At 47.4% G+C, this 25,383-nt stretch overlaps 1 protein-coding gene and 1 pseudogene across 2 annotated transcripts in view; both read right to left on the minus strand.

Annotated features, from left to right (window-relative positions):
* LOC146839014 (uncharacterized) overlaps window positions 1-25,326 on the minus strand; it is a 102,049-nt gene extending 76,723 nt beyond the window's left edge. The window contains exon 1 of the mRNA XM_085603046.1: window positions 25,198-25,326. The gene's annotated coding sequence lies outside the window, so the exon portion shown is untranslated. The remainder of the gene's footprint in view (window positions 1-25,197) is intronic.
* Window positions 18,135-25,200, minus strand: LOC146839016 (uncharacterized; annotated as a pseudogene). Its single transcript, XR_014960758.1, has one exon. The product of XR_014960758.1 is annotated as an uncharacterized LOC146839016 (transcript).
* Window positions 25,327-25,383: the final 57 nt, after the last annotated feature.

Raw genomic sequence — 25,383 nt, forward strand, 5'->3', positions numbered from 1 at the left:
GTCGAAAGACACGTGACGCCTCACTCTCTCTCATCATCCAGGTCCAAAGTCGAAAACCCGGCAGAAGACACCCCTTCTCTGACGGACTCCCAGCGGGCAGCGGTTGGGTATGGAGGCCCGGATGTCACACCCTTCAGATATCTGACGACCTGCTGAAAAATGCTACATACAGGTTTGCTACATGATGCATACAGCCATTTGAGCGCCACCCAGGGTAGACACACCGTCCCTGCCTGACAGCTATCATATATATCACACCAGGGCCACGGACAATCTATACAGGCGGGCACACCGAGACTATCTCGCAGTCCTTGCCCTCCCGCTCACACTGTGTGACTGTTACAGAGCTATTATCTGAAGTTTTTCACTGTATTTCTCCCTGGATTGCTTATATTCATTCAAGCTAAAGTTTAATTGTGTTGCAGCTAAGTGCAGATGGCCGGCTGCTCGTTGGCGCTGAGGCCTGGGAGTGGGAATAGGGGAATATTATCAGTTGCGACAATGCCCATTACTACGAATGGACACTATCACCCCTACATTAGGAAGGGCACACACACTCACAGGTGGACTGTGGGCACAACATCGATGCAGAGGGACATGGAAACTTACTCCAGACCAACCTTACGTAAATGGATGCACAGAACACCCCTATCACACGGGATATGTATATATGGAATGCACGCGGGCTGGTGGGATGTACTAAGCACCAACGGGTAAACCAATACCTACGGAGGAGAGGGATTACTATTGCATCATCTGAACACACAAACACTCGCCTCCATGCGCAAGAGATGGAGAGGCACGATAGTGGGGACCACATACTCCGGATACACAAGAAGGGCCTTGATATGGGTGGCACACGGGACTCCAATGGAGGTACAACACACCTGCACTGACCCAAATGGACACTATGCGATACTAGAGGGGATAGAGGACGGCCAGCCAATACAACTGATCTCATTATATGCCCCTAATTTTGGCCAAGCCCAGTTTCTGCAATCATTGACACCAGCCTTACGACCCCTCGGCACCAACATACTGGGAAGGGGACTTTAATTGCCTTCCAGACATAGCACTGGATCGCTCACGCCCACCAATACAGGGCACTCAGTCTATTAGTCTCTCCCAACACCTACAGGCATGGGCTACTATGTCACACCTACAGGATGCATAGCGTGACCTGCATCCTACTCATAGAGAGTACACCACCCACTATTCTGGGCTTTACGATATACACACGAGAATAGATCTGGTGTACTTCTCTCATGTGGCCCTCTTAGCAGTATCAATTACCGAATACCTCCCCCGCACATTATCGGATCACAACCCCCAGCAAAACAAAGGCAGTCATGGGGTCCAATTAGATCCAGCATCCCGACCTGGCGCCTTCCCTTGGAAGCGCTAAAAGATGACCCACTGCCCGCCTCACTACTACAAACTATCACTTCATACTTTCTGGATAATGAGGATACAGCATCCAATGTCGGGTTAGAATGAGATGCTTTCAAAGTTGTCATGCGAGGGCATATGATAAAAGTGGTATATGGGGCGCGTATGATACGTACCAGGGAATTAGAAGGCCTAGAGGATGAGATGTGGCAACACAAACGCCAGCTACCCACTAACCCACAGACAGCGCATAAGCTAGCTCAAATCCGACTGTCACACAAGGAGACGCTAGACAGACTATGTGCCTTAGACTACAAAAGATATCTAGCCAAGAAAAATGCGGAAAGGGACAAGGCGGGTTGGACACTAGCCTGTTTACTAAAGACAGACTCATCTCACACACCTATCACCACCACACATAACTTGGAGGGTCATTTGGTTAACACACAGAAAAAGCTCAATCTAGCTTTTCAGGATGGGAGGAGCCAAGATGGCGACCGGAGCAGACGCTTGAGCGCCCGGCTCCGTCGGCCCTTGGCCTCGGACTATCATCCTGATTCCTATCCTCGCCGATTTTCGAGGTGCACCGTGTGCGACGACGCGCTGACCGCGCCGCCGCTTTCCCGGAGTCTTAGCCCGCCCGGATGCCAGAGTTTTTGGTGCCTTTGTTCTCCGCACTGGACCCCTGCTCTATTGTGGCCTCGGCCGGCCCCCTGGAAGCTCCGCAGTCACCGGACCCGCTGTCGCAAACCTGAGCCCCGCGGCCCCGATCCCGCCTCACACCACGGACTGTCGCCTGATGAGCCGGGGGAGAGACGCCCGGACACCTCCTGCACCCTGCACCTGACGGGCTGGAGCTATAGGGTAAGCCCCGGAGTGGCGGGTCTCCTGGCCCGCTCTGTGGACCGCGCTGCGGAAGGCTGCAGACCCCCCTCTTCCATCGCCTAGTCGGCGGCAAAGAGAGCCCGAGGGAGGGGAAGCGACTGTTGGCTTTCACCTGTTGCGGCGTAGACCTGATGGGAATTGCCTCCTTGTAACGACCCCCCCCTGGCCACTGCACCGTTCAGCGGTAAAACATGGCGTTGATTGCCTGCTCGCTGTCGGGGGGTGATGATTTGGTCTCGCCCGCTGCCCGCTTCGCCCTCCCTCTACCAGACTCTAGCTCCACGGTGCCGTCCCGGAGTGCTGCCGATGTGGGGGCGCAGCTTCCGCTGACATGCGGCTCCGTTCTGGCTGCCCTGCGGGACTTTCGTCTGCAATTGTGTGCTGGCTTGCAAACGCTGAGTGAGCGGTTCGACTCCATACTGTCGGATGCGGGTCGTGAGCGCCCCGTTTGGTATCAACAAGACATGGGTCAGCCGGTGCTTTTGTCCTCTTGCGGGGACGCAATGACTGTGTATAACCGTGCTACACTGGTGTCTGCAACTGGCTTTCCCGGCACCCAGGATCACTCGCTCTCCTGTTCAACTGCGGACACTTTGCTTCCCCGTTCATCGCTGCCTGCTTTGTTGTTGCCTGCCTCACCGCGCCCGCAAGAGTATCCAGCTGAGCGACACCTGACGTCCTCGAGGAATCGTTCACGGTGGGCTACGGCTTCTTTTATGTGGAACTCCTGTACTTTACAGGCCAGGTCTGGATTTTATGTGGTGCAAAAGGGGACCTCAATAAATGATCGGCGGCCATTTTGTGACTCTACTTCCCCATCTTTTCCCCAGCGGCCATATTGTCTTTGTTTGCACGGGATGCGGGGCCTTCATGTGGGGGCTGGTCTAATCTTAAGCCCGCGATCGGGCCAGGGCTAGGTTGAGTTCTATCATCAGGGTTTCACGGATGGACTGGACTCGGACTGGAACTGTTTGCATATGTTGTGCGCACTCGTCGCGAATTGTTTGCCTTCATTTAAATTGCTGTGACATGCTATCTACACACGACCGCTTTTGGGTGTAGTGGGTTTTCAGTGTGTGGAGGCGTGGCCGGCCGGTGGTTCCGGGCGCTCTGAGGTTACGTGGGCTCCTCCCCGCTTTCCTTTCTTCTTTGTTTTCTTATTTTCTTTATTCTTTTCCTACTTTCTCTCTTGTCTATATTTCGGGTTCATTGGGCGACAGGCACTATGCTGGGGGGGGCAGGCCGTAGCCTCCGCATTGGTGTAGGGTGGGGGGGTAATTCACTGTTTCTTTTTAGTTCTATGGGCCTTTTTCTTCTATGTCTCTGTGCTATACTTGTTTCGATTCGGGGTCCGGGGGTGGGGTGAATTGAGTGGGGGCGGCTTTGGAGGGGTGCGTATTTACTCATGTAACTATCCTGTTGTCTAACTGCACCGCCTCACTGTCTGAGATTTTCTATGGTCGTTTTAATGATGCTGCTGTTTCCCCGTGTGGTGAAGCCATCTTGCGGACTCGAATCTCCTTCGTTCTATCCTCTACTGACTTTTTTCTCGCAAAAATCATTTTAAAAACCTTAAAATTAACCTTCACTTCTCCTTCCCCTGGTGTCAAGGATTTCTCCAGTGTATACCTCTTGAATCGTTGCACGCTTGACCATTGATGCACAAGGGATGTAATGTTTGACTCCGTGCTTCACCGTATTGTGGCCGGCCGGATGGTTGTAGGCCCGTATTTGTTCTTTTACTATGCACAAATAAAGGTTTTTAAAAAAAAAAAAAAAAAAAAAATCTAGCTTTTCAGCAGTATTACTCATCCCTACACAGCGTCCCCTCGACTCACGATGGGACAGAGCTACCGTCCTTTTTAGAACAAATAGCACTCCTTCAGATTCCACTCAGCCATTACAAAATTGTAGAAACTCCCATTTCGGAATCGGAGATGACAGAGGCTATACAGAAAATCCTGGGGGCAGACGGCTGGCCCCTAGAATTCTATGCCTCATTTGGTACACAACTGGTTCCACGCCTCCACTGAGATGACATGGATGCATATGATCGGGCACACTACTGGCCTCATTACGAGAGGCCATACTGGTGGTGCTTCCAAAGCAGGGCAGTGACCCATTGCGAATGGGATCCTACCACCCCCCATCTCTTTTAAGCACAGATTATAAGATATTGGGCAGGGTTTGGGCTATTACACAGCTACTGGTGCACGTGAGAAGGTGGCTTGGTATATGCTGTCCACTATTTAAAGTGGGCACCCTGCACCAATCCACGAGGCCCTTATGATGTATGAGGTCAAAGATAACCTTATTGAAAGCTACCCTAGTGGTAGCTATGGAGAGCAGCCTTCAGGTCTAATTTTGAAGGAATGTAAAGCAGCTTGTTTTACCAGAATATCACCTCCTGAATTACTAAATGAAGAACCACAAAGTAGTTATATAAAAGTATGTATCTATTAATATAACACTCTCTACCATCCTCTACGTGAGGATAGAACACAAAGCACACAGTGCTGGATCAATACAACAGTTATAAGTAGCACAATACACAGCAGGCTCCAGGGGGAGACCAAATCATATACTAAAATAGTGGTATAACAAATACGACTTGACTAGACACAGTGCCTAGAGCACGTAGAATAGCTTGGACCCCAAGGAACCACCCAAGGTGATGACACAGGAGACTCACGGAGGACGGGTGCAGTGAGGAAACACGACCCCGTGTTCCGTACAACTCTATGGGAAAGTCGCGGTTACAACGTTAAAGTTTAAGGACCCTTCTACGAGAACTTTGAGCAAACCCTTTGGAACTTAAGAGTTTAAAGAGCCACCCCACCCGTGCATACGTAGTATCAGAGTTACCTATCCCAGAGGAGCCGGGTGCATAGGTCTGAAGTGTCGTCAGAAACACTTGTCGTTCTCTATGGAAGCTGGTGAAGAAGTACTGCTGCCGTGAAGGTGAAAAGGGTCCAGTCGAATCAATGCCTGGATTCTGGATGGAAGGAACCTGAAAGAAGAGGGGACAGAGTCTGGGTCACTTCAGAGTGACCAGGGGCTCGGTAAACGAATGCCCACTGATGTAAGGTGCTTCAGGTGCAAAGAAGGGATGCTTGACTCTGCAGCCACGAGGTCCCGGAGGCATTGATCTAAAGTCCTGTAGCAGGGTAACCCATTTTATACCCACAGAAGCGTGTTGGACAGATTCATGGGACCCTTCTAGGGCAGGGGCAGGACAGAGGGGTGGCTGCACCCATGTCCTTTTGCGCCAGAGCCGGAGCCAATGGCTCCCAGAACTGGTTTGAGCTGGACTATGCACAGGGACACCAAATGCAGTAGAACAGATTCCTCATAGTGCAGTAATGTGGGGTGCAGTGTACACAGATTCCTCAGTGCAGATGCTGTGCTGGGTGCACTGATTCCTAAGATTGCAGTAAGGTGAAGTGCAGTGTGCACAGACTCCTCACAGTGCACTAAGATGCAGCGCACACACCTCTCATAGTGCAGTAAGATGCAGTGCACAGATTTATCACAGCGCAGTAAGATGCAGCGCACAGACCTCTCATAGTGCAGTCAGATGCAGTGCAGTGTGCACCGATTCCTCACAGCGCCGTAAGATGCAGTGCACATGTCCCTCACAGTGCAGCAAGATGGATAGCAGTGTGCACAGATTCTTCATAGTGCACTAAGAGGCAGTGCACACAGATTACTTACAGTGCAGTGAAATACAGTGCTGCCTGCACAGATCCCTCAGAGTGCAGTAAAATGCAGAGCAGCAGTGCACGGATCCCCTCTTGAACACAAATGATGCCCTCAAACACCCCCAGGGCGGATGGAAAGACCCCCAGGGCCCCCGGATAGAAGAGCCCAGTTCAGCCCGGCTCCTGCAGAGATTCCCTCCAGGATTATTCAGTCTATTTCTACAAACACAGCAGAAGGTGCTGACAATCTCCTACCTGAGCAGAGACCTGTGCAGACATGTCCAGGCTCTCTCCTCCCCGTGGGGTTGAGGGGGGGCAGATCTGGGGTCTGAGGGGGTCTGTGAGGGTCTGAAGACGAAGGTAACTACACAGAGAGACAAGGGACCTTCCTCCTCTGCAGCAGACTGAATACAGAGCACAGAAAGGAAGTGATGGCAGCACCGCTGCTGCTGCTGTCTCTGCCACCGATGACCCGGAAGAGGAAACACTTCTCCCTTTCATACAATGTGCTCAATGGGTTTCATCAGCAGGCGAGGAGCGGCCCCTGGTGGCCGCTGACAGAACCACCGCTTCCAGGCTCCAGCAGTAAATACATTTCACACAAACAAGCATTGGTGCCTGTAAAGACCTGGGATTTCAGATGTCACAGACGTGAATGCTTTTAAGGGTCAGGCAGTTCAAGTACAGGGCCTCACACTTGGTTGCTGCTGTAAAAAAGTATTTATAGCTTCACTCCAGATGAGCATCTTCCAAACACTTATGTAAAGGACTAAAGAGTATTTACAGAAAGGTGACAACTGGAAGCGGCATTCTGTATTTCAATGAATATATGAGCATATCGGTCAGTTTTAAACTCGGCAGCTTATTTTTTTTTTTTTTATAATCTATTTGCAGGTTTTTCAAATCCACAGCGTGGTACATAGGAAAGTAAAAAGAGGAAAATACCCTGGAGTTTTAAACACCAGATCAAATAGAATGTGGCTTAGGTCATGTGTCAAAGCGACAATTAAAGGAACAACTTATTTATAATGTTCCTGTGTCTGTGGCTTATTCCTTATATTTGATACGTTTTACATCCTCGAACAAGACTGAAATTTGGGTTATAATTAGTTTTGAGTTTCTGATTTAACCCGTTCCGTGCTCGCGTCAGCCAACGGCTGTCGGGAGCACTACCTCGCAGGTGCTGCGCACGTCCGTTGGCCGATGCAGCCCGGCCCACTCATTAATCCTCCCGCACTGCGAGAGAATTAGCGCCGGGGTTACGAGCACAGCTGTCTCCTAAATTATCAAGGTAGCGGCCTCTTCCAGGCTTTGTTGCTTTGCTTATAGTAACCACCTCCCTCTCTCAACAAAGATTCACTGACAAAAAAATGAAACAATTTATCTTTAAAACTAATAATTCCTAAGATAGAGATATCAAGTATGAACCAGAAGTTTCTCACACAGTTTGCATTGTATCATAAAAATGAGTGGGTGTTACTGGTCTGAAGGACAGGGTAGGGGCATTTCACTACTCTAAAATATTCTACTCCTTCACATGGGCCCCTATATCATAGTACGCTCGTCATCAATACACCATTGATTAGTGAGTGCGTCAACTCTTTGTAGCATTGTCATGCAAGCAGCCATGGGTGCCTCGACAGACATTAGTTTGGACGTGCACACATCAGAGCCCTGAAGCATCACTCATCACGAGTGACACTAACACATTTGCGGGTCGTGCTGAAGTCTCACTCAAACCTGGCTCATTCTTCCAAACTAAGGGGATTAACTAGAACTTCACACATGACTACTCGGCCCAGAGCAGACCCTCTGTCCCACATTTTGGTGGCAAAACCTTTCTCATATTTCACCATGAGTACTGCACACAGTTCAGAAGAATGTTAAATTGAATGTCTATTTTAGTGAGACTTGGTTGTTAATTTTATCAGTTTACATGTGTTCTGATCATGTCTATAAATTCAGTAATGTCTCTTCCTTTGGTATTGTCAAAGTCAAATGATAAGTGACACCACTCCCTGTGTCTTTTTTAAATACCTAAATTCTTTAGTGATTTTTCATATACAATGAGCATATAACAGGTATGAAAGTTTATCGGTTCAGCAGAGTCCAAGATACTGTGTAAACTAGAACTTGTGAGAGGACATTGCTAACAGGAAAAACAATAAATAAAATAACCCCTCCAGATAGAGGTGATGTGGCCCAGAAGATCCCGCAGATTATCAGGGAAGGAGGACGAGGGGGAACACGGGGGGAAGGGACATGGGAACAGGAGAGAAAAGTCAGTGTGCCAGGCCCCATGGTCACCCCCCAAAAAGCCAACTCCCACTACGAAGGCCGTAGCCAGATAACTCTTATCATGTTGTGTTAAATCCTGGAATATTGACATTTTGTGACACAAGGTCAGACGGGCCATCAATTGTGGTGCCCGCCCTAGATTGGTCATCAAGGTATCCCAAACAGAGCCCCAGTAGCACAAAGTACTGTACAGTCTGCAGGAAATGCAAAATGTCACAGGCGAGTGCGCCACACCGTCAGTACCTCCAGCACTTGGAATCGTCTGCCGTATGTGCTTTATAGATCCACTTCGGCGTCCAGTGTAGAAACTTGAAATAACTGAATTTCAACCTGACCTCCTGGAGGAAACTGCCATGGTCTTTCCAAAGGTTGTGCCAGTCCTGCCCAGAGAGTGATAGGCCCAGCCTCTGCTCAGACAGCATAAATTGTGGGCAGTGGTGCTCAAAAAAAGGCTGTCCGCAGCTGTAACATACCATCCCACCATAGTGTCCTTGTATCCTTTCTGCATCAGGATATAATGCAACCTTGGGTCAGTCTCAAGATCATAAGGGGAGGCACCCAGCATGGGTCGCAGGCTATGCATGAGCTGTCTCAAGATCATAAGGGGGGCACCCAGCATGTGTCACAGGCTCTGCATGAGCTTTCTCAAGATCATAATGGGGAGCACCCAGCATGTGTCGCAGGCTCTGCATGAGCTGTCTCAAGATCCTAAGGGGGGCACCCAGCATGTGTCGCAGGCTCTGCATGAGCTGTCTCAAGATCATAAGGGGGCGCAGCCAGCATGTGTCGCAGGCTCTGCATGAGCTGTCTCAAGATCATAAGGGGGAGCAGCAAGCATGTGTCGCAGGCTCTGCATGAGCTGTCTCAAGATCATAAGGGGGGGCAGCCAGCATGTGTCGCAGGCTCTGCATGAGCTGTCTCAAGGTCATAAGGGGGGGCACCCAGCATGTGTCGCAGGCTCTGCATGAGCTGTCTCAAGATCATAAGGGGAGCACCCAGCAGTTGTCGCAGGCTATTCATGAGCTGTCGGTACTGTCAGTGATGCGATTGTGGGAGCCCATAATCAAGCATGAGAGTAGCAAAGGGGGCCAACTCACTGTCCCCCACTATATTGTCCACAGAGCGTATCCCTCTGGTCTTCCACTGTGTAATGAGAGTTCAGATCATTCTTGGCCCCAAGCAGGTCCTTGAGAAGAGCAGGTGTCAGCAATGCGTTATACGTCTGAGCCAGGTGAAACGTGAGGTCAGTCAACCCACACTGTTATGCCTCACAGTGACACTTAGAGGCAGCCAAATCATTCATCGAATTACCTCTCAAAGGTCTTCCTGCCCTCCCACAGCACCTTTGCATAGGAGATGGAGCCAATGTTCTCCTCCAAGTTAGGGGAGAGGAGTTGGCCTAATGGCTAGGGCGGTCGACCTCGAACCTAGGGAACTGGGTTCGAGTCTCGGCAATGAAGCTGAACATCCTGTGATTCTGGGCAAATCACTTCATCTCCCCGTGCCTAACAAAAATGAATGTGTCCTAATGTAACACAACTGGTGCTATGTAAAGCGCTCTGATACCCTATTCAGGTCAAGTTCGAGCTATATAAAACTCTATACATTTTTTTTAAAAAGTACTGGCTCAGATATTGGCAACGCCTGTGCTTGTCTTCAGGGGCTTTATACCGTGCTGTATACATACGCCAAAGGGCCTGAGGGGTTTGCAACAATCGAAGTTTATGGTCGAGTAGCACAGGTTCATGATCAGAGGTACTGTTTGGGAGGATCAAGGCGTAAACATTTACAATGGACGCAGGAGGTGAAAGTATAGTCCACGTCCCTCAGGTGCGTCAATCACCCTGGATCCATCAAGGCATGATCATCAATAATGTCAGAGAGGATGAAACGGTCTTGGGGCTGCCTGGTCGTATGGTTTCTGGACTTGTCAAGGTGCCATATTCCAGCATCCCCCCACCATGAGTACCCTGGCTGTCCCAAAGGAGAGCAGGAGTTTGGTCAGCCGCCGGGGCATAGATAGAGCCCACACACAAAGACTCATTGAGTATCTGAACCTTGGCAAAAATACCTCTGGGGTCCCACCATGCCCGCAGTGTGCGAACCTCCAGGGATTTGTGAAAACAGATGTTCAACCCACTCTCCCCATGTTCCAAAGGAGTAGATGGCTGTGTGAGGGTAGCCAGGATCCTGCTGGCATGTATTCATCCAATCCCTTCTGAGTTTATCATGTTCAATAGGTGTGTTTCCTGGAGCAATGCTTCATCAAGGTGGTGCATCTTCTGAAATGAGAGGATTTTCTGCCTCTTGATAATATAGGTCAGGCTGCTGTACTTAAGGGGCATATTTACAAGCAAGTGGCGGAGCACGGCGTTAGCCTCCCTGGCTTAACGCCGCGCTCTCCACTTCTGAAATGCAGGGCTGCACCGTATTTACAAGAATACGGTGCAGCCCTGCACTTCTTCCTGTGCTGATGCTACATTTAGCTGCCTAGCACCAAAACAGGCAGCCTTGTACCACAGTGCAAGGATGCCTGCATTGAGGGGAACAGGCCTGCCAAGTATCACCCATCAAGGGTTAGAGTAACGCATTTCAATGTGGTGGTCCGCATCGCTGTAATGAAATGCAAAGTCACACATTTTTATAGCTGTCTGAGCTGTCAAGTGCTGGAGCGCTGCTATAATAATTAGAAGTCAAACTCAGCAAAGCTGGCAGCGCACATTCAGGGGTTCTGGTTTAGTTACATTCAGGCATGGCACTCTGATCCTTCACATGAGACATCTTGTGATTCTGGGCAAATCATTCAATATTCCTGTGCCTAACAAAAATGAATGTGTCCGTCTGTAACGCAACTGGTGCTCATATAAAGCACTATGATCCCCAATACCTCTGGGTCGAGTGCGAGCTTAATAAAAATAAAAAAAATGCAGGGGACATTCCTATTCCAACTCTAATGCTAACCCTATGAAGCACCCTACAACTTTAGGGCTACTTACACAAAGCAGGACTGTAATCCAAGTCACAGAGTTTCAAACCCACTACTTCCTGAAGTAAGCCTAAAGGAGGTTCTGGCGGTGCCATACCAAAAGAACCAGTGGAAACCAAGTTGCTTGAAGTTTGGGTGGTTTCCTATGGTCAGCTCTTACTGCCGTGGTTTAGGGAACGCGACTCTTCCACCTTCAAGAGTTTGACACCAGCCGCTGTACTAGTGGTATAGGTACTGTCAATAAATTATTTTGAGAGGGCCATCGGTCATAAGCATTCAACGCCCATGATCTTTCAGAAGAAGGGCTGTCTGTCCCTTGTGAACACTCAGCATTTCTGGACAAGAACCAGTGAAGTTTCTGCCCCCACACGGGACCAAACTAGCCCTTGTGGATCTCTAGGACCAGCCACTGTGGGACTGTGATCGGGGTCGATCAGCAGCCCTAGTTTTGTTGCATTTTCCTGAAGTGGTCACCCCCCTGTCTGCTACAGGCATTGCTGAAGAGGGTTGTAATAAGTTGGAACTGACAGAGGGGGCTGTCTGTTGTTCACTTGCCAGTCTCCTACAACTCCTGCTAGAGAGTGAATAAGTTGGGTTTGCGATGGGTCTCCTGTTCACCATCAGTCCCCTACAGGGCCTGCTGGAGAGTGTCTTGAATAGATTAGGTTTATGAGAGAGAGTTTAGTGTTCACTTGCCAGTCGCCTACAGGTGCTGCTGGAGAGGGTTTAGAATAGGTTGGGTTTGACAGGCATGATGAGGTATGGCTGACCTTTTCCATGGAGCGGCGCTGTTAGCAGATATATGTACACACTCTTGCTGGCAGTACTAACAGTGGCGCAGAGGGCTTGGCATCACCATCACCGTTCCTTTGTAAAGCATACATGTTTCTATTACTTTCATGTTTTACATCTCAAACCTTGATTTCCAAACCTGTGCTAAATACAATCAGCCAGCAGCCCATCTGGACATGAGAGGAGGGGGCCTGATCCAGTCACTTATTGCAATTACGAGGATGATTAAGTGGTGATAAACAGGTTTGACATTGAAATCCATCGGCTTTGAGTCTCTGTGCCCTCCCCTTTTAGATTTGACTAACAAACAGTGTTACATCAGGCCCCTCACACCTCTCTGATGAGGAACACCCTAGACCAGTGGTCTTAAAATGTTTTAATGCCACCCCCCCCACCCCACAGCGATCGTCGGGCTTCCCTGAGAATTTTTCACAATTATTCTATTCAATTGGCAATGTTTAAATATGTCTAGACTTATTTAAACATTGCAGTTAAGCGCTGTTTTAAGAATGCATGATTGCCAAACATACTAATCTGGTCAGGCAGGCTTTAATATAGCCTTATGGCCTGCTCACGGGGGCCTGCGTCTCGAGCTTGTAACAGGTTCAGGGCCTTTAACAAGCTGAATATCCCAAGGCAGAAGGGCTATAAGGCTATTGGAACATTCCACCCACTGAGGTTAGAATGTTCTAAATGAAAAAGAGAAAATCATGAAGACAAACATTGGAATGTTGGAGCTCCGGACTTATACCAGCCATTACAAGCCCGGAGCTACTTCAATGGAGCTTATTTATTTTATTTATTTTATTTTAAGTATTTATAGAGCGCGACTGATACCTTGCAGGCTTCCTGGCGCTGGAGAATACTCTGCTGAAGGATAGACCGGAGTAGTTAGCAGGTGGGCAGAATTTAGGGGAATAGCCAGGTCTTGATGCGCTTCCTAAATGGAAGAAGTTGTGAGATCTGGCGTATGTCAATAGGCAGACTGTTCCATAACTTGGCCGCTGCGACCCTGAAGGATCTGCCCCCTGTTCTGGCTTTGTTGAATCTGGACACCTTTACCAGACGGGCTGATGATGATCGTAAGTCTCTGGTGGGAGTGTACCACAGGAACAAAGCTTGCAGGGGTATGGGCCCGAGTCCATGCAGAGCCTTAAAGACGATGCAGAGGGACTTGAATGCCACACGCTGCTTTAAGGGTAGCCAATGTAGCTCGGCCAGGGCTGCTGTGGCCGAAGACCTTCTCGTCCAGCCAAGAGCCAGCTTGGCGGCGGCAGATTGAATTCTTTGAAGTCGGTCCATCAGCGTGACTGGAGATTCAAGGAGCAGGGAGTTACAATAGTCAATGCGACTGAGTATTGTGCATCTGACTATCGACGCCCGGGCTTGTGCTGGGAGGAGTGGCATGATTTTACGCAGGGAGCGTAGTAGGGCTGTGCAGATCCCCACTGTTTTTGCTACCTGGGTTTCCATACTCAGCTTGTTATTGAGCATGGCTCCCAGGTTGCGGACCGAGGAGACTGGCAGAGGTTTATCCCTAGTCTCAGGTGGCCAGAATTCACTCGGAAAGGGGCGGGGTGTGTTGGTGGCCGCACAGAACAGAACCTCTGTTTTGGAGGAGTTGAATTGGAGGGAGTTTCTGTGGAGCCACCCAGCCGTCTCTCTTAAGCAGTCGTGGAAGGTGGTTAAAGGAATGGAGTCTTCTCCTTCCCAAGAGAGAATGAGCTGCGTGTCATCAGCGTAGTTGATCGTTTTATCCCAAAATACTTAATTAACGTGATCAACGGGATGAGGTACACGTTAAAAAGAATGGGGCTGATGGAGGAGCCCTGGGGAACTCCCTGAGGCACCGGTGCGAAGGTGGATTGGAATGGGGGGAGGGAGACAGCCTGTCTCCTGTCCCACAGGTAGGAGTGAAACCAGAGCAGCGCTGTGCCATCTACGCCTGCCTCACCTAGTCTCTGCAGCAGCGTGCTGTGGTTGACCGTATCGAATGCGGCAGACAGGTCCAGCAGTATCAGTGCTACTGGCTGGCCCCTGTCTGCACGCATGCGAAGGTCTTCCATGGCTGTCAAGACCGCTGTTTCGGTGCCGTGGGCGGGACGGAATCCGAACTGATGATCGTCTAGAAAGTTGTTCTGTTCTAGATGACAGGAAAGGCAAGAACTGACCCATCGTTCAGCGACTTTCGCCGGAAATGGTAATAGGGAGATGGGTCGGTCGTTAGATAGACAGTCTGGACTCAGGGAGGGTTTTTTTAGGAGTGGGGTGACCAGCGCCTGTTTCCATGAGGTTGGGACATAACCACTGTGCAAGGACTGGTTACATATTTGGCGCATGGTGCCGAAAAGTTCAGTTCCAAAACTTTTCCAAATTTTAGGGGGCAGGGGGTCGAGTGGGGAGCCCGAGGTAATTCCAAGCGCCAGTCTTTCAAACTCGGAGACCGGGATAGGAGGAAATTCCCGTAATCTGGCCGTCAGGACGGAGCCTGGAGGCGTCAGGTTTTGAGAACTGGTGCTGGATCCCTGAATGTTAGGTGCTCCCAGAGAAGGGGGTGTTTTCAGGTTTTGAATGATGGTGTTTATTTTGTTGATAAAAAATGCTGCGAGGTTATCACAGAGGGCTTGGGTGGGGGGCTGCGAAGAAGTTACACAGTCTGGATGGGTTAAGTTTTTAAGAATCTGGAAGATACTTTTCGAACTGTTGGTGGCATTGGTGATGGTGGAACAGTAATAGTTGGCCTTATTATGGGCAGTGGCAGTTTTGTACGCCCGGAGGTTGTCTTTCCAAAGAGATTTATTGGTGTCAGAATAGCCTTGCCTCCATCTTCTCTCTGCTTGTCTGCAGGCTAGTTTGAGTGCTCTCAATGAGTCGTCGAACCAGGGGGCAGGTGCTCGTCTCTTTGGTTTGCCCTTTTTCTGAGGGACGAGGCGGTCGGAGATGTTGGAAATCCTTGAGCAGAGGGACAGATAGTTGTCCTCTACCGACTGAGCGATGGAGAAGCTGTCTTCCACCTCAAAGACCAGGCCGGTCAGTCTTAGTTTATCCAGAGCTATCCAATCTCTGAACAAAAGATCGGGCCGGAGCTGAGTGACGATCTGCTGGCCCTGCTGCCGGCTATGTGAAATTTAATGAGCGCATGGTCGGTCCAGCACATAGGCAGAATGTCGCTCAGGAGTACTAGCTGGGGGGAGGAAAAGATTAAATCGAGCTGGTGCCCTGCGGAGTGTGTAGGCTTATTGACCAGCTGGGAGAGTCCCATACCTTCACAGGAAAGTAGTAGATTGTTAAGAGCGGAGTCTAGGCTGCCGTTGGGCCATAAGTTAAAATCGCCCAAGACGATCAACTTGTTGTGAGAGGTAGCCATATTAGTAAGGGTGGAGAGGAGCGACTGCTGCTGAGTGGAGTTAAAGGCTCCCGGTGGGCGGTAACAAATCACAGCCGTGAAAGTTGTTCCGGAGTGGCAGTCGATTGAAAGTCCAAGTATTTCCGTGCCGGCCACTGGGTCCATATCAAGAGTTTTTACGGTCCAGGAGGCTCTATATATTATACCGACTCCACCACCCCGACCCTTAGGTCTAGGGAGATGCAGGATTTTAAAATCTTGAGGACAGGCCCAATCCAATTCAATATTACAGTCGGAGTGGGTCCAGGTCTCCGTCAGGAATAGAGCATCAAGATGGTGATTATCGATCAACTGGGAGATTTCGTTAGCATGTTTAGGCAAAGACCTGACGTTCAGCAGGCCACCCGACAGTAAACCTTTGCAGGCAAAGTCGTGCAGAGGATAGGCGGTGTCAAAGAAGGACAGATGGCCTTCATGAGCGTGGTCTCTGAGTCGGATTAAAGACTCGCGCGCCAGAGGCGAAGGGCTAGTGGTGGATAGGGGGGCTGGAGCCTCAGGGGTCGCTCCGGGCGCTACCGAGGCGCGGACGAGCGCAGACGAGCTTGCCTTATGGGCGCCTTTGGCGCGCATTCGCCGCGCCCGCTGCGCTCGTCCGCTGCACTTCCTGTAGGGGCTCATGTTTTATAGTCGATGTCAGTGCGTAGGAAGGGGGCGTGGCCAGCCGCGGTGGGCGTGTCTGGCGGCGACCAGGAAATGGCTGCAGGACGCGATGTGCTCTAAGAGCGAAGCGACAAGCTGTCTGCCGCTAAGCTCAGGAGCAGGTAAGGCCAAGGTTTTTTAAGGGTGCATATGGTTTTAAAATCACACACAATACACAAGTATACAAAGTTTAAAATAGATTAGCGACTACCGGCTTCCGCCTCAGTAGTGTTCTCAGGTTGTCAATGAAGCGCTGGCGCTTTGGCGCGCGATTTATACAAACTGGGCGGAGGGGGGCGTGGCCAGCCGCGGTGGGCGTGTCTGGCGGCGACCAGGAAATGGCTGCAGGACGCGATGTGCTCTAAGAGCGAAGCGACAAGCTGTCTGCCGCTAAGCTCAGGAGCAGGTAAGGCCAAGGTTTTTTAAGGGTGCATATGGTTTTAAAATCACACACAATACACAAGTATACAAAGTTTAAAATAGATTAGCGACTACCGGCTTGCGCCTCAGTAGTGTTCTCAGGTTGTCAATGAAGCGCTGGCGCTTTGGCGCGCGATTTATACAAACTGGGCGGAGGGGGGCGTGGCCAGCCGCGGTGGGCGTGTCTGGCGGCGACCAGGAAATGGCTGCAGGACGCGATGTGCTCTAAGAGCGAAGCGACAAGCTGTCTGCCGCTAAGCTCAGGAGCAGGTAAGGCCAAGGTTTTTTAAGGGTGCATATGGTTTTAAAATCACACACAATACACAAGTATACAAAGTTTAAAATAGATTAGCGACTACCGGCTTCCGCCTCAGTAGTGTTCTCAGGTTGTCAATGAAGCGCTGGCGCTTTGGCGCGCGTTTTATACAAACTGGGCGGAGGGGGGCGTGGCCAGCCGCGGTGGGCGTGTCTGGCGGCGACCAGGAAATGGCTGCAGGACGCGATGTGCTCTAAGAGCGAAGCGACAAGCTGTCTGCCGCTAAGCTCAGGAGCAGGTACGGCCAAGGTTTTTTAAGGGTGCATATGGTTTTAAAATCACACACAATACACAAGTATACAAAGTTTAAAATAGATTAGCGACTACCGGCTTCCGCCTCAGTAGTGTTCTCAGGTTGTCAATGAAGCGCTGGCGCTTTGGCGCGCGATTTATACAAACTGGGCGGAGGGGGGCGTGGCCAGCCGCGGTGGGCGTGTCTGGCGGCGACCAGAAAATGGCTGCAGGACGCGATGTGCTCTAAGAGCGAAGCGACAAGCTGTCTGCCGCTAAGCTCAGGAGCAGGTAAGGCCAAGGTTTTTTAAGGGTGCATATGGTTTTAAAATCACACACAATACACAAGTATACAAAGTTTAAAATAGATTAGCGACTACCGGCTTCCGCCTCAGTAGTGTTCTCAGGTTGTCAATGAAGCGCTGGCGCTTTGGCGCGCGATTTATACAAACTGGGCGGAGGGGGGCGTGGCCAGCCGCGGTGGGCGTGTCTGGCGGCGACCAGGAAATGGCTGCAGGACGCGATGTGCTCTAAGAGCGAAGCGACAAGCTGTCTGCCGCTAAGCTCAGGAGCAGGTACGGCCAAGGTTTTTTAAGGGTGCATATGGTTTTAAAATCACACACAATACACAAGTATACAAAGTTTAAAATAGATTAGCGACTACCGGCTTGCGCCTCAGTAGTGTTCTCAGGTTGTCCAACATTTCAATGTTCTAATAACGGGTGCAAGTGCCCACAGTGAGTTTATTTGAAGTGGAGGTTTTGAAAAACATTTGGAGTCCCGTCCCTTTTGACACATACTCCCAGCTAGGATATAAACGACAAAACACGTTAGTGATGGCCCATTGGAGAGCAGCTTACTGCCGCTCATTATTTTCAGCTTAAAACAAAGCACTTTTTTCAGCATAATGCTTCTTTTGACCAGAGCCTAGCACGCCACCTTGGGTTCATCTCAGGCCTCCCTAGGAGAGCCCGCCCTCAGTATGAATCCCCCTGCCCTAGACATACATTTCAAGCATTCTCAGTTCCTAAAAAAAAAATATCACATAAGAGCTGCCAGAATGTGAGTCAATGAATCAATCAAGATTTATTTAGGAATTAATTAATATTTCACGAAATTGATACAGCAATAGTACAGAAGAACAAGTAAACGACAAATACATTTTAACATCAACTAATCTATTCATAAACACTGGTAGGAAACAAGGAACTGGTGGATCAAAAGGATAAGATACATCCTACATCTAAAACTAATTACACGTTTGATTAAACATTCAAAAGATACACAAACTGACTACAAAGATTCCATGGTTAATCACGCCACTAGTTAAATCAAACCTGCGGAAATATGTTACCAGCAGCATCCTCCAACCTATGGGTGACAGGAATTCTTAGGATAATGAAGTCACTTTTTGACCTAAAACTCTATAGTTTGTTTGTGTCATCCAGTTGGCCAATTACTTCAGAACGTGCAGATCATCTGAGGTTAGAAGGAAAGTTAGATTCTCACACTAGCTTTCTTACAAAAATAATTTTCCATTTAAGGGCTTTAATACAGTGAAAATGTATCTCAATACGTAACTGTTGGCAAATTGCCGCATTGTTATCATTTTATCCGTCTCCACAGAGTCAGCAACTAGGTGTTTCAGAAATGTATGACCTTTTTATTCTGTACACTGCAGTGAAAGCTAGGGGCAGCTGTCTTGTTCATCAACCAAACTACCTTTTAAATTAGTTTGAGCATCCCCAGTGCCCTCCGCCTAGCTTGAGAAGCCAGTTCTCGGTGAACACCCACCATGTCATACAGGACAGGCAGCCAAGTCGATAGGGAGTCATCTTTCTTTACTTGAATATCATTGGTTCGCAAAGCCTTCCATACCAAAAGTGCCATGGTGGACGAAACTCTGGCTCTGTGGATGTGCTATGCTCTTTCTAGCATTTAACGGTAACTAAAGGTTTCATTTCCAAGTTCTGAAAGTGACCTCTTCCTACTCTACCGGACATTGACCTAGTGTGCTAGCCTGTATCTCACACCAGCTTTATGAACATATCAGCTAGCACCTGTTTTAAAGAGAACCAGGGGCAGAAAAAGGTTTACGCAATCAAAAGAAGCAAATACCATCAATTTATAGCACAATATTTTGTGTCAAATGTTTTGGTTCTCTAAAATTTCCAAATGACTCGGCCTCACTCTAGTAATTATATTCAATTGTATGAATATTTAGATATGGTGTCCTGGCTTTAGAAGTACTGGAGTGAATATGTGCACAAAATGAGGACAGTTTAACACAATTCCATACACAGATTGGAGCTGGATAACTGTGTGATGACAGCGATTCTTGTTCCAATCATCTACACTCGAGCTCATCAGGTAACAAAGACAATCATCAGTACAGACTACTTACTTATCCCTATCTTGGCTCAGTCCAGGAGGGCTTTAAGTTCCATTCTAGTCAATTATACATTTAAAGTTAAGCTTCCATAGGACTATGGAATTATTATTCCCCAGAGGAACCCACAGAATTCTCTTTTACAAGTTACATACGACAGCAGCTCAAGCAGGTGCTGCTCACTAACACCAGCGGAGGGCTCCTTAGATTGCTTTAACTCAAAGTTTAGCACCGTATGTTCTTACAGGGACTTTGAGGAACAGCCTTCCTTCTATACTAAGAAAAAGCTTAACACACTCGGATAGTCCTGGACATAGGAAGACCGACATTCTGGAAATGATTGTGGCATAAACATTTCGACAAAAAGCCAACCCTTAAATAACTGTAGCTTTATAACTGTTCACTCTTCCAAGGTGCTCACAGCTTTCTGAGAAACTCTTTGTACTCGGCTCCTTTATTCCACGTCCATCACAAATATGGTGGTCTAGATATAACACAATCTAACACCCAGTATATAACGTTGCACTAAATAAGAACCTTAAATAAAAAGTTGCTTTGGAATATGACACATCCCTCTTGTAGCAGAATACTTACAAGTACTGAACATTTTATGGCATTTTTATGAATTATTAACAAGGGGAGTGCCAAGCCACAGACATATTTTTAACTTTCCTAAGAAATGATACATTGGTTGGACAAAAATGACAAATATAAAAGAAGTGAAGCCCAGGTCTTTGTATCACAAGTAGCACTTCTCTCTCCATCAACACATGAGAGCTAGTCCCATCTCAAAGAAACCTTGTCAGTCATGTGAACACCGAAAGCAGAGCCATTCTGAGAGCAGTCACACTGTCGAGACAGGACCCCCTTCTAATGCCACCTGTGCCAGACACCTGCTGACAGCAGTCACACTGTCGAGACAGGACCCCCTTCTAATACCACCTGTGCCAGACCACCTGCTGAGGGCAGTCCCACTGTCGAGACAGGACCCTTTTCTAATGCCACCTGTGCCAGACACCTGCTGACAGCAGTCACACTGTCGAGACAAGACCCCCATCTAATGCCACCTGTGTCAGACTCCCTGCTGACAGCAGTCACACTGTCGAGACAGGACCCCCTTCTAATGCCACCTGTGCCAGACACCTGCTGACAGCAGTCACACTGTCGAGACAGGACCCCCTTCTAATACCACCTGTGCCAGACCACCTGCTGAGGGCAGTCCCACTGTCGAGACAGGACCTTTTTCTAATGCCACCTGTTCCACACTTTCTGCTGACAGCAGTCGCACTGTCGAGACAGGACCCCCTTCTAATGTCACCCCTGCCAGACTCCCTGCTGACAGCACAAATTATCTTGAGTTTAGGGGCGCAATCTCATTTCTTTACAATCAGCAGTCAAATGCCAAAATCCAAATCCTTTTTTATTCTATTACATATCTAAAAACATGCCTTTCTTTTTAATATGTAAAACCTAGTCATTATTGTGTACATTTTATAGCATCGTGATTGGTTCTAGCTATATATTATTTTTGTGCAATCAATCTTTTTTTTCATTTCTTTTGTGGAACAATCATTTCAAAATTCGGCTCCATTAGCAATCTAGAAATTGTCGTCCAAGAATGCAAAATGGTGATTTTGCCTGGCTATCAAACAGCGCGAGGGTCTGTGACTTTGGCTAATGATCCCTTACTGTTCTGCAGAACATTCTTGTGCTCAGCCGGACTATCACACATGATATTTATAAATGATTCCTCACTCTCCTGAAGACAAGCCGCGTGCTCACCCTGGCTATCACATAGCATGTGGGTCAGAGAGTTTCATTAATAATCTATATCTGCTGAACAGACACCTTCACTTCCTGCACTCTTCTGAAGTGTGCTCGGCCTGGCTGTCACACAGCTGCTGCTCCGTGGCCTTCATTGTTGATCCTGCACTCTTCTGAAGAGAGGCTGATGTCTTTGTAGCTTTGAAAGTTGACAAAAGATCTTCACACATTTACTGCAATGACATGGCTTTTCCCGTGTGTGTTCACTGATCAATACTTAATATTGAAGATTCACAAAACCTACTTCAACATTCACTGCACTTGAACGATTCCTGTGCGTGTTTTCTGATGCCGTTTTAGACCTGATATATATATATATATATATACATTCACCGCAATTATATTGTTTTTCTCCTGTGTGTGTTCTCTGATGGTGCTTTCGGTTTGATAATCGGCTAAATCTCTTCAGACATTCACTGCACTTGAATGGTTTTTCCCGTGTGTGTTTGCTGATGAATCCTTAATGCTGAAGATTCACTAAAACTACTTCCAGATTCACTGAACTTGAATGATTTTTTCTGTGTGTGTTCTCTGATGCTGTTTTAGGCTTGATAAATATATAAAGCTCTTCCCACATTCATTGCACTTGAATGGGTTTTCCCCAGTGTGTGTTCTCTGATGCTGTTTTAAGTGGGATAATCGACTAAATCTCTTCACACAATCACTGCAATGATATGGTTTTTCTCCAATGAGTGTTCTCCAATTCTGTTTTAGGTCTGATAATTGAATAAACCTCTTCTCACATTCACTGCACTTGAATGGTTTTTCCCCTGTGTGTGTTCGCTGATGATTCCTTAATGTTGACAAATCACTAAAACTACTTCCATATTCACTGCACTGGAATGCTTTTTCCCCTCTGTATGTTCGCTGATGAATCCTTAATTTGAAGATTCACTATAACTACTTTCACATTTACTGCACTTACATGATTTTTCCCCTGTGTGTGTTCTCTGGTGCCGTTTTAGTCCTGATAAATATATAAAGCTCTTCCCACATTCATTGCAATTGAATGGTTTTTCCCCTGTGTGTGTTCGCAGATGTTTCCTTAATGTTGACGAATCACTAAAACTTCTTCCACATTCACTGCACTGGAATGGTTTTTCCCCAGTGTGTGTTCGCTGATGCTGTTTTAGGTGTGATAATCGATTAAACCTCTTCACACATTCACTGCAATGATATGGTTTTTCCCCTGTGTGTGTTCTCAGATGGTATTTTAGGTCTGATAATTGACTAAAGCTCTTCAGACATTCACTGCACTTGAATGGTTTTTCCCCGGTGTGTGTTCGCTGATGATTCCTTAATGTTGAAGAGTAATTAAAACAACTTCCACATTCACTGCACTTGAATGGTTTTTCCCCTGTGTGTGTTCTCTGATGCTTTTGCAGGTGAGTTAATCGACTAAACCTCTTCACACAATCACTGCAATTATATGGTTTTTCTCCAGTGTGTGTCCTCTGATGGTGTTTTAGACCTGATAACCGAATAAAGCTCTTCAGACATTCACTGCACTTGAATGGTTTTTCGCCTGTGTGTGTTCGCTGATGAATCCGTAATGTTGACGAATCACTAAAACTACTTCCACATTCACTGCAATGATAAGGTTTTTCGCCAGTGTGTGTTCTCTGATGAACCTTTAATGTTGATGAGTAACTAAAACTACTTCCACATTCAATGCAATGGTATGGTTTTTCCCCTGTGTGTGTTCTCTGATGAACCTTTAATGTTGATGAGTAACTAAAACTACTTCCACATTCAATGCACTGGAATGGTTTTTCCCCAGTGTGTGTTCGCTGATGCTGTTTTAGGTGTGATAATCGATTAAACCTCTTCACACATTCACTGCAATGATATGGTTTTTCCCCTGTGTGTGTTCTCAGATGGTATTTTAGGTCTGATAATTGACTAAAGCTCTTCAGACATTCACTGCACTTGAATGTTTTTTCCCCGGTGTGTGTTCGCTGATGATTCCTTAATGTTGAAGAGTAATTAAAACAACTTCCACATTCACTGCACTTGAATGGTTTTTCCCTTGTGTGTGTTCGCTGATGAATCCTTAATGTTGAAGAATCACTAAAACTACTTCCACAATCACTGCACTTGAATGGTTTTACCCTTGTGTGTGTTCGCTGATGAATCCTTAATGTTGAAGAGTCACTAAAACTACTTCCACAATCACTGCACTTGAATGGTTTTACCCTTGTGTGTGTTCGCTGATGCTGTTTTTGGTTTGATAAATATATAAAGCCCCTCCCACATTCATTGCACTTGAGCGGTTTTTCCCCTGTGTGTGTTCTCTGATGCTTTTGCAGGTGAGTTAATCGACTAAACCTCTTCACACAATCACTGCAATTATATGGTTTTTCTCCAGTGTGTGTTCTCTGATGCTGTTTTAGGTGTGATAATCGATTAAACCTCTTCACACATTCACTGCAATGATATGGTTTTTCCCCTGTGTGTGTTCTCAGATGGTATTTTAGGTCTGATAATTGACTAAAGCTCTTCAGACATTCACTGCACTTGAATGGTTTTTCCCCGGTGTGTGTTCGCTGATGATTCCTTAATGTTGAAGAGTAATTAAAACAACTTCCACATTCACTGCACTTGAATGGTTTTTCCCCTGTGTGTGTTCTCTGATGCTTTTGCAGGTGAGTTAATCGACTAAACCTCTTCACACAATCACTGCAATTATATGGTTTTTCTCCAGTGTGTGTCCTCTGATGGTGTTTTAGACCTGATAACCGAATAAAGCTCTTCAGACATTCACTGCACTTGAATGGTTTTTCGCCTGTGTGTGTTCGCTGATGATTCCGTAATGTTGACGAATCACTAAAACTACTTCCACATTCACTGCAATGATAAGGTTTTTCGCCAGTGTGTGTTCTCTGATGAACCTTTAATGTTGATGAGTAATTAAAACTACTTCCACATTCACTGCAATGGTATGGTTTTTCCCCTGTGTGTGTTCTCTGATGAACCTTTAATGTTGATGAGTAACTAAAACTACTTCCACATTCAATGCACTGGAATGGTTTTTCCCCTGTGTGTGTTCTCTGATGTTGTTTTAGGTATGATAAATATGTAAAGCTCTTCACACATTCACTGCACTTGAACGGTTTTTCCCCAGTGTGTGTTCCCTGATGCCGTTTTAGGTGTGCAGCTTGACTAAAGCTCTTCACACATTCACTACATTTGAATGGCTTTTCCCCTGTGTGTGTTCGTTGATGACTCCTGAGTTTTGATGATTCGCTAAAACTACTTTCACATTCAGTGCAATGGTATGGTTTTTCCCCTGTGTGTGTTCGTTGATGTCTATGTAGGCCTGATAACTGAATAAAGCTCTTTACACATTCAGTGCATTTGAATAGTTTTTTCCCGGTGTGTGTTTGCTGATGGGATTTTAATATTGATGACAAACTAAAGCTCTCACTGCTTGTCTCTGAGACTTCTCTCTTGGTTAGTGTCTCTGGGTCTGGTACATACTTGTTTACATCCCTTGACTGTACTTCCTGAAGAGCCAACATGACTGATAAAGCACTTGTGTTATTCTTGCATTCTCTGTATCTATCGTATTTTGCACGTCTGATTCCCGATTAAAGAATTAAGTGCAATGGTCACCAACTACTTCCCAATCTCATAATGTGTGTAAGGCTTCTTCGTGGGCGATTGTGTCTTTAGACTGGATAATGGTTCTGCACGCTTGCGGGTAGAGATCCATCGTCCTTCTGGTCGGTGCACACTGGGACAGTACTCTGTATTTTAGACTGCAGAACCACTATTTCTTTTAACCTTCAGTTGTCTGACTCCATTCTGTTGTGCTTTTCACTGGTTGCTGTAGATTGGTCTAAAACAGTTTACAATACACCCCTAGCACTGAATGGTCGTCTGTTATTCTTTTAGGAAGCAGAGCACTGCTGTACCCACCTCATACCGACCTCATGATCAAAGCTGGCATTGGATATGTTAACACAAGAGGAGGTTTATCAGTGTTGTCTTAATTGTCTACAGGTCATTTCTTCAACTTGAAGCACAGAGGTGCACAGCTGAGACTCGTAGAATCACTGAATTTCCCTTGACGCGTCTTCCAAGATCTGTCAGTTTATGCCGAGG

The sequence above is a fragment of the Triturus cristatus genome, chromosome 4_2 (genome assembly GCF_964204655.1).
Source record: "Triturus cristatus chromosome 4_2, aTriCri1.1, whole genome shotgun sequence".
NCBI lineage: Eukaryota > Metazoa > Chordata > Amphibia > Caudata > Salamandridae > Triturus > Triturus cristatus.